Here is a 10,000-nt window from a genome sequence, read left to right on the forward strand (position 1 = left end):
ACCCTGAACATACTGGAGCCTGTCCTGGGCTTTGCTGGGTACCTGAACATACTGGAGCCTGTCCATGGCTTTGCTGGGTACCTGAACATACTGGAGCCTGTCCAGGGCTTTGCTGGGTACCTGAACATAGTGGAGTCTGTCTAGGGCTTTGCTGGGTACCTGAACATACTGGAGCCTGTCCTGGGCTTTGCTGGGTACCTGAACATACTGGAGTCTGTCCAGGGCTTTGCTGGGTAACCTGAACATACTGGAGCCTGTCCAGGGCTTTGCTGGGTACCTGAACATACTGGAGCCTGTCCAGGGCTTTGCTGGGTAACCTGAACATACTGGAGCCTGTCCAGGACTTTGCTGAGAACCCTGAACATACTGGAGCCTGTCCAGGGCTTTGCTGGGTACCTGAACATACTGGAGCCTGTCCAGGGCTTTGCTGGGGACCTGAACATACTGGAGTCTGTCCAGGGCTTTGCTGGGTACCTGAACATACTGGAGTCTGTCCAGGGCTTTGCTGGGTACCTGAACATCCTGGAGTCTGTCCAGGGCTTTGCTGGGTAACCTGAACATACTGGAGTCTGTCCAGGGCTTTGCTGGGTACCTGAACATACTGGAGTCTGTCCAGGGCTTTGCTGGGTACCTGAACATAGTGGAGTCTGTCCAGGGCTTTGCTGGGTACCTGGACATTCTGGAGTCTGTCCAGGGCTTTGCTGGGTACCTGAACATTCTGGAGTCTGTCCAGGGCTTTGCTGGGTACCTGAACATAGTGGAGTCTGTCCAGGGCTTTGCTGGGTACCTGAACATAGTGGAGTCTGTCCAGGGCTTTGCTGGGTACCTGAACATAGTGGAGTCTGTCCAGGGCTTTGCTGGGTACCTGAACATAGTGGAGTCTGTCCAGGGCTTTGCTGGGTACCTGAACATTCTGGAGTCTGTCCAGGGCTTTGCTGGGTACCTGAACATACTGGAGTCTGTCCAGGGCTTTGCTGGGTACCTGAACATACTGGAGTCTGTCCAGGGCTTTGCTGGGTACCTGAACATAGTGGAGTCTGTCCAGGGCTTTGCTGGGTACCTGAACATAGTAGAGTCTGTCTAGGGCTTTGCTGGGTAACCTGAACATACTGGAGCCTGTCCAGGGCTTTGCTGGGTACCTGAACATACTGGAGCCTGTCCAGGGCTTTGCTGGGTACCTGAACATACTGGAGCCTGTCCAGGGCTTTGCTGGGTACCTGAACATACTGGAGCCTGTCCAGGGCTTTGCTGGGGACCTGAACATACTGGAGTCTGTCCAGGGCTTTGCTGGGTACCTGAACATACTGGAGTCTGTCCAGGGCTTTGCTGGGTACCTGAACATACTGGAGCCTGTCCAGGGCTTTGCTGGGTACCTGAACAGGACTCCTGTTCATTCCAATAGTCCAGACGGGAGGTGACGAAGGCGTCAGCCTCCCCTCTCTACCTCCCTCAGCCTCCCCTCTCTACCTCCCCCAGCCTCCCCTGTCTACCTCCCTCAGCCTCCCCTGTCTACCTCCCCCAGCCTCCCCTGTCTACCTCCCCCAGCCTCCCCTATCTACCCCCCCAGCCTCCCCTGTCTACCTCCCCCAGCCTCCCCTGTCTACCTCCCCCAGCCTCCCCTGTCTACCTCCCCCAGCCTCCCCTGTCTACCTCCCCCAGCCTCCCCTGTCTACCTCCCCCAGCCTCCCCTGTCTACCTCCCTCAGCCTCCCCTATCTACCTCCCTCAGCCTCCTCTGTCTACCTCCCCCAGCCTCCCCTGTCTACCTCCCTCAGCCTCCCCTATCTACCTCCCCAGCCTCCCCTCTCTACCTCCCCCAGCCTCCCCTGTCCTCCCCTGTCTACCTCCCTCAGCCTCCCCTGTCTACCTCCCCCAGCCTCTCCTGTCTACCTCCCCCAGCCTCCCCTGTCTACCTCCACCAGCCTCCCCTCTCTACCTCCCCCAGCCTCCCCTGTCCTCCCCTGTCTACCTCCCTCAGCCTCCCCTGTCTACCTCCCCCAGCCTCTCCTGTCTACCTCCCCCAGCCTCCCCTGTCTACCTCCACCAGCCTCCCCTATCTACCTCCCCCAGCCTCCCCTGTCTACCTCCCCCTGTCCTCCCCTATCTACCTCCCCCAGCCTCCCCTGTCTACCTCCCCCAGCCTCCCCTGTCTACCTCCCCCAGCCTCCCCTGGTGTTCTACCTCCCCCAGCCTCCCCTATCTACCTCCCCCAGCCTCCCATGTCTACCTCCCCCAGCCTCCCCTGTCTACCTCCCCCAGCCTCTCCTGTCTACCTCCCCCAGCCTCCCCTATCTACCTCCCCCAGCCTCCCCTATCTACCTCCCCCAGCCTCCCATGTCTACCTCCCCCAGCCTCCCCTGTCTACCTCCCCAGCCTCCCCTGTCTACCTCCCCCAGCCTCCCCTATCTACCTCCCCCAGCCTCCCCTGTCTACCTCCCCCAGCCTCCCCTATCTACCTCCCCCAGCCTCCCCTGTCTACCTCCTGCTAACATTGTAAAGTAGTGTTGTAGTTAACTAGGTAGCAGTGGGGATTACTCACCCAATCCATTGCATTGTTGCAGTGTTTTGGCTTGACTAGCGAGTTTGTGTTGTGATTCTCAACAATGTTGAAACGTAGTTCCGTGTTTCAAAAGAAAAGTCTGAACGTTTAGATTGGTTGCCGACTATTTCCTCCTGTCACCAGACCGTGTCACATATGATATTTCATATCATCATACTCTGCACATCATTTTGACACTATTGAAGCCACTGTAAAATCCTTCACTCTATTACTTTATCAAATGGAATGGAGTGATGGTGGAGGGAGGAGAGGAATGGAGTGATGGTGGAGGGAGGAGGAGAGGAATGGAGTGATGGTGGAGGGAGGAGGAGAGGAATGGAGTGATGGTGGAGGAGGAGGAGAGGAATGGAGTGATGGTGGAGGGAGGAGGAGAGGAATGGAGTGATGGAGGAGGAGGAGAGGAATGGAGTGATGGTGGAGGGAGGAGGAGAGGAATGGAGTGATGGAGGAGGAGGAGGAGAGGAATGGAGTGATGGTGGAGGGAGGAGGAGAGGAATGGAGTGATGGTGGAGGAGGAGGAGAGGAATGGAGTGATGGTGGAGGGAGGAGGAGAGGAATGGAGTGATGGTGGAGGAGGAGGAGAGGAATGGAGTGATGGTGGAGGGAGGAGGAGAGGAATGGAGTGATGGAGGAGGAGGAGAGGAATGGAGTGATGGTGGAGGGAGGAGGAGAGGAATGGAGTGATGGAGGAGGAGGAGGAGAGGAATGGAGTGATGGTGGAGGGAGGAGGAGAGGAATGGAGTGATGGTGGAGGAGGAGGAGAGGAATGGAGTGATGGTGGAGGGAGGAGGAGAGGAATGGAGTGATGGTGGAGGGAGGAGGAGAGGAATGGAGTGATGGAGGAGGGGGAGAGGAATGGAGTGATGGTGGAGGGAGGAGGAGAGGAATGGAGTGATGGAGGAGGAGGAGAGGAATGGAGTGATGGTGGAGGGAGGAGGAGAGGAATGGAGTGATGGAGGAGGAGGAGAGGAATGGAGTGATGGTGGAGGGAGGAGGAGAGGAATGGAGTGATGGAGGAAGAGGAGAGGAATGTAGTGATGGTGGAGGGAGGAGGAGGAGAGGAATGTAGTGATGGAGGAGGAGAAGAGGAATGGAGTGATGGAGGAGGAGGAGGAGAGGAATGGAGTGATGGAGGAGGAGGAGGAGAGGAATGGAGTGATGGTGGAGGGAGGAGGAGGAGAGGAATGTAGTGATGGAGGAGGAGGAGAGGAATGGAGTGATGGAGGAGGAGGAGGAGAGGAATGGAGTGATGGAGGAGGAGGAGGAGAGGAATGGAGTGATGGTGGAGGGAGGAGGAGGAGAGGAATGTAGTGATGGAGGAGGAGGAGAGGAATGGAGTGATGGAGGAGGAGGAGGAGAGGAATGGAGTGATGGAGGAGGAGGAGGAGAGGAATGGAGTGATGGTGGAGGGAGGAGGAGAGGAATGGAGTGATGGTGGAGGGAGGAGGAGAGGAATGGAGTGATGGAGGAGGAGGAGGAGAGGAATGGAGTGATGGTGGAGGGAGGAGAGGAATGGAGTGATGGTGGAGAAGGAGGAGAGGAATGGAGTGATGGTGGAGGGAGGAGGAGAGGAATGGAGTGATGGTGGAGGGAGGAGGAGAGGAATGGAGTGATGGAGGAGGAGGAGAGGAATGGAGTGATGGAGGAGGAGGAGGAGAGGAATGGAGTGATGGTGGAGGGAGGAGAGGAATGGAGTGATGGTGGAGGGAGGAGAGGAATGGAGTGATGGTGGAGGGAGGAGGAGGAGAGGAATGGAGTGATGGTGGAGGGAGGAGGAGGAGAGGAATGGAGTGATGGAGGAGGAGGAGGAGAGGAATGGAGTGATGGAGGAGGAGGAGAGGAATGGAGTGATGGTGGAGGGAGGAGGAGAGGAATGGAGTGATGGAGGAGGAGGAGAGGAATGGAGTGATGGTGGAGGGAGGAGGAGAGGAATGGAGTGATGGAGGAGGAGGAGAGGAATGGAGTGATGGAGGAGGAGGAGAGGAATGGAGTGATGGAGGAGGAGGAGAGGAATGGAGTGATGGAGGAGGAGAGGGATGGAGTGATGGAGGAGGAGAGGGATGGAGTGATGGAGGAGAGGAATGGAGTGATGCAGGGTTACTGTTTTTTCACTTACTTACATTACTCATTATTATTATTATTATTATTATTATTATATATCAACGGTTTCGGCCGTAGCCTTTGTCAAGTCTTAAATATATACAAACAGTGCAAGACAGCCAATAAATAGACAGGTAGGCTAATTGAACAGGTAACTCCTGTGAGGACACACCTGAGTGAGATTACAATGTCGTCATCAATACATGAAAAAACATGATTGTGTATCTGAATGCTGCAATGTCAAAGTTGAGGAACCGAAGTCGAAGAATTTGACTCTTGTGTACCTGTACTGTCAGATGTAATAGAAGACATTCTGGTTAGAGAAGGATGACCACCTGCAGTGACACAGTGTGGCCTGCGGGGGCAGTGTTGAGACAGGAGGGTACAGAGAGGGCTGTCATTATACAACCATGGAGGTTGTCTACCTCCCCCAGCCTCCCCTGTCCTCCCATGTCTACCTCCCCCAGCCTCCCCTGTCCTCCCATGTCTACCTCCTCCAGCCTCCCCTGTCCTCCCATGTCTACCTCCCCCAGCCTCCCCTGTCCTCCCATGTCTACCTCCACCAGCCTCCCCTGTCCTCCCATGTCTACCTCCCCCAGCCTCCCCTGTCCTCCCATGTCTACCTCCACCAGCCTCCCCTGTCCTCCCATGTCTACCTCCACCAGCCTCCCCTGTCCTCCCATGTCTACCTCCCCCAGCCTCCCCTGTCCTCCCATGTCTACCTCCCCCAGCCTCCCCTGTCCTCCCATGTCTACCTCCCCCAGCCTCCCCTGTCCTCCCATGTCTACCTCCCCCAGCCTCCCCTGTCCTCCCATGTCTACCTCCCCCAGCCTCCCCTGTCCTCCCATGTCTACCTCCCCCAGCCTCCCCTGTCCTCCCATGTCTACCTCCCCCAGCCTCCCCTGTCCTCCCATGTCTACCTCCCCCAGCCTCCCCTGTCCTCCCATGTCTACCTCCCCCAGCCTCCCCCGTCCTCCCATGTCTACCTCCCCCAGCCTCCCCTGCAGGGACCTCTATAGAGAGGCAGCAACTGTGTTGGAATGGTAGGAAGGCTGGAATGAGATGGTATACCACCCCCTAATGTGCATATGGTGTTACTGCATGTGAGGAGTGTTCTGGTTTTACATTTGTGACACAGTCTTATGATTTGGTCCGCATGTCGGCAGCCAATCAAAATGTTCAGACTTTTTTTTGAAACACAGAAACTACGTTTCAACGGTGTTGAGAATCACAACACAAACTCGCTAGTCAAGCCTGCAACGTAATGGATCGGGTGAGTAATCCCCACTGCTACCTAGTTAACTAGAACACTACTTTACATTGTTACCTAGTTAACTAGAACACTACTTTACATTGTTACCTAGTTAACTACAACACTACTTTACATTGTTACCTAGTTAACTAGAACACTACTTTACATTGTTACCTAGTTAACTACAACACTACTTTACATTGTTAGCCTAGTTAACTACAACACTACTTTACATTGTTACCTAGTTAACTACAACACTACTTTACATTGTTAGCAGGCTCACTAAACAAGCTGTGTTAGCTGACTAGCGATGTGTCGTTGATTTTCAACAATGCGGAAATGTATTCACATTTTTCGAAAGAAAAGTCAGATCATTACATCAGATCTCGACATGAGGACCAACGCATTAGAACGTTTCCATTTTTATATTTTTACAGGTTTTATTTTTAGCACACTAGTACAACTGTACTGGTGTGATTTGACCCTTGGTGTGAAATGACAAACAGAGTCGTGTTTTAAAAAACAAAACAAGACATTTATTCACTGAGCACCAGTCAATGATCACAAACAACGTTTTTTTTTTTGTCTCTGTATTGCTGTCAAAACATTTCTTCTCCATTTCTCCAAAAACAAAAAAACAACACATATCTCTTCTTCACTGTATAAAAACAAGCTATCATTTCTGTGAAGTTAAAAATCAAAATATTTAAAATACTTTGAGCTCTAAAGCTGTTGACATACCTATCATTTTCTCAGCCGACATTCTAGATCATAATCAAAGACTTTCTGACAATAAAGCTACTGTGAGTACTTTAGTGTGGATATTGTACAAAAACAACTATTTCAGGGATAGATAGCACAGACAGTTTCAACAACAGCATATAATATACACAGGTGTTTCAATTTTATTTAATTTCAAAGTGATCCTAGCCTATGTGTCTGCTAGATTTACCATTATGTGCTGTTACAGTATAAATAAACCAAAACAAAAACATATATAATAATAATTCAACTTAAATACTAAGACACAGCTGTTGTTGTTGATGATGTTGTTGTTGTTGTTGTTGTTGTTGTTCACATGTTCACAGACAACAAGCCTCCATAGGTATATGGGGAGCGCGGGCCAGACTAATCCCTGGAACGAAACGTTGACCTTTGATCATGTTTAACACCATTCCGTTCCAGCGATTACACCGACCCCCGGGAACAGCACCGACTATTGAAATGGACTCAACATCATTCCTTTAGAATACATCCTGGTATTTTATCACCTACTTTTAGCCAACTAGTCCTGCTTAGCTAACCTGCTCCCAGATCTGTATGTGCTCCAGCTAGCGAGTATGAGTATGCTAAAGCTAACCCCGATCAGTATGCTATAGCTAACCCCTATGAGTCAGTATGCTATAGCTAACCCCTATGGGTACGCTATAACTAACCCCATATGACTATGCTAAAGCTAACCCTATGAGTATGCTAATGCTCTCCAATGCTTCCTCTAACTCCTACTCCTCGTATTCTAGTATTGTCAGACGAGACACAGCTTGGGTGGGTGGGCGGGTGGGTTGAGTTAGTGGGTTAGTTAGTGGGTTAGTTAGCTGGTTAGCTGGTTAGCTTGCTGGCCACCAGTTCTTTGGTATTCCGCTGGTGGGTTGAAAGGTGTGAACGGAGTGATGCTGGGAGGAGGAGAGGAATGGAGTGATGGTGGAGGGAGGAGGAGAGGAATGGAGTGATGCTGGAGGGAGGAGGAGAGGAATGGAGTGATGGTGGAGGGAGGAGGAGAGGAATGGAGTGATGCTGGGAGGAGGAGAGGAATGGAGTGATGGTGGAGGAGGAGGAGAGGAATGGAGTGATGGTGGAGGGAGGAGGAGAGGAATGGACTGAAGTGATGCTGGGAGGAGAGGAAGCAGTTTACATATTTACACCTTCTCTTAAAGGGAGGGTTAGACACCTTCTCTTAAAGGGAGGGTTGGACACCTTCTCTTAAAGGGAGGGTTGGACACCTTCTCTTAAAGGGAGGGTTGGACACCTTCTCTTAAAGGGAGGGTTGGACACCTTCTCTTAAAGGGAGGGTTGGACATCTTCTCTTAAAGGGAGGGTTGGACATCTTCTCTTAAAGGGAGGGTTGGACACCTTCTCTTAAAGGGAGGGTTGGACACCTTCTCTTAAAGGGAGGGTTGGACACCTTCTCTTAAAGGGAGGGTTGGACACCTTCTCTTAAAGGGACAGTTTACACCTTCTCTTAAAGGGAGGGTTGGACACCTTCTCTTAAAGGGAGGGTTGGACACCTTCTCTTAAAGGGAGGGTTGGACACCTTCTCTTAAAGGGACAGTTTACACCTCCTCTTAAAGGGAGGGTTGGGCACACACAGGGGACTGCAGGGCGGTGGGGGTGATGAAGACGATGATGCTTATGAAGATGATGATGATGAAGATGGCTCTGACAGTTAGCGAGGAGGTTGATTAGTAGGTGGGTCAGTGGGGGGGGGTTATTAGAGTCATAGTGTGTGTGTGTGTGTGCGTCTCTCTACAGGCACGCACCTGCGTGTGTATCTTCTGTGTGTGTGTGCGTCCACGCAAAGTGTGTGTGTAAGGCTGCATTCACACCGCAGATAGTAATGTCTAGTTCTGATTTAGAGTCAATATCTGATTGTTTTGAACGCCTGCTGACACCTACTTTATCAAATGACCCACATCTGATACCTGTGATTACGAATCAGCATTGAGCGTTATTATATGCGACCTGCATGGTTAGACCGCAGGCGAAATGACGCATCAGATTCGTATCTGATCGAGGCCTGAATTGGATCTGAGAATATCAGTGTGCTTTTTTTACTGCTTACACCTCCATGTTACATATCTCATCTAAGCCACATGTGAGCAAAAAGAAATCGGAATTGTGTCACTTCTAACTGGCAGTGTAAACACAGCCTAAGTGTGTGTGTGTGTGTGTGTTAGTTCCTCCTCTGGTCCACGTAGGTGTTCTCTATGCAGAGCAGAATGAAGGGGTTGGAGCAGGAGCGTGTGTGTGTGTGTGTGTTCCTCTTCTGGTCCACGTAGGTGTTCTCTATGCAGAGCAGGATGAAGGAGCGTGTGTGTGTGTTAGTTAGTTCCTCCTCTGGTCCACGTAGGTGTTCTCTATGCAGAGCAGGATGAAGGGGTTGGAGCAGGAGCGTGTGTGCTGGCCCAGCAGACGGCCCGTCTGCAGCAGGGAGGCCTGGCCCGTCACGGCCGTGTCGCCGGCCCGCCACGCCTCACAGTAGCTGGTCGTCATACGGATGCCCAGCGTGCTGCTGCCGTGCCACACCATCTTCAGAGGCCTGGGGGGGGGGGGGGGGGGGGAGGGAGAGAGAGAGAGGAGAGGAGAGGAGGGGGGGAGGAGACACACACACACAGGATGAAACACACACAGGACGAAACACACACACACACACAGAGAGAATCAAACACATACAGAATGAAAAACACACACAGGATAAAACACACAGAATCAAAAAAACAGGACACACAGATACAGGATGAAAAGCAGACACACACACGCACACACACACACACACACGCACACACACACACACACACACACACACACACACACACACAGCTCCTCACCAGGAGTGGTCAGCCATGACATTCCTCCCGTCGAAGGAGTAGATGGGCGTGGCCGGGTTGAACACGCCCCCGTTCCCTGAGAAGATGGCCATCCAGGAGCTGTACAGCATCTCTCCCTGTGGGGGGAGGGTTAATGTATCTGTCTCTCTCTCTCCCCCTCTATCTCTCTCTCCCCCTCTATCTCTCTATCTCTCTATCTCTCTGTCTCTATACAGCATCTCTCCCTGAGGAGGAGACAGACAAGTCAAGTGTATCTGTACCAGGGTATATACAGGGTATATACAGGAATCTGGAGGTTCATTTCAATACCTTTCTAAGACTTTTTAAAGACCTTGTCAATATTTTTCCAGACCTCACCGCCACTTCGAGCTGTAACCGTTGACATCTGTGACACCTTTAACTTAACAGTTTTAGTTTGCAATAGACTAGACCACTATCATACAACACAATTTCCGGTTCATCTTTGTTTTTTAATAAAATTAAT

At 51.7% G+C, this 10,000-nt stretch overlaps 1 pseudogene across 1 annotated transcript in view; it reads right to left on the reverse strand.

The window, feature by feature from the left end:
- Positions 1–9,013: 9,013 nt before the first annotated feature.
- The window catches only part of LOC308151800, a 47,354-nt pseudogene continuing 46,367 nt past the window's right edge, over positions 9,014–10,000 (reverse strand). Inside the window, exons 38-39 of the transcript in view lie at positions 9,517–9,632; positions 9,014–9,227 (exon numbers count right to left, since the gene is read on the reverse strand). The product of the transcript in view is annotated as an uncharacterized misc_RNA (transcript). The remainder of the gene's footprint in view (positions 9,228–9,516; positions 9,633–10,000) is intronic.

Source organism: Nansenia antarctica, assembly GCF_963989245.1.
Source record: "Nansenia antarctica genome assembly, chromosome: 2".
NCBI lineage: Eukaryota > Metazoa > Chordata > Actinopteri > Argentiniformes > Microstomatidae > Nansenia > Nansenia antarctica.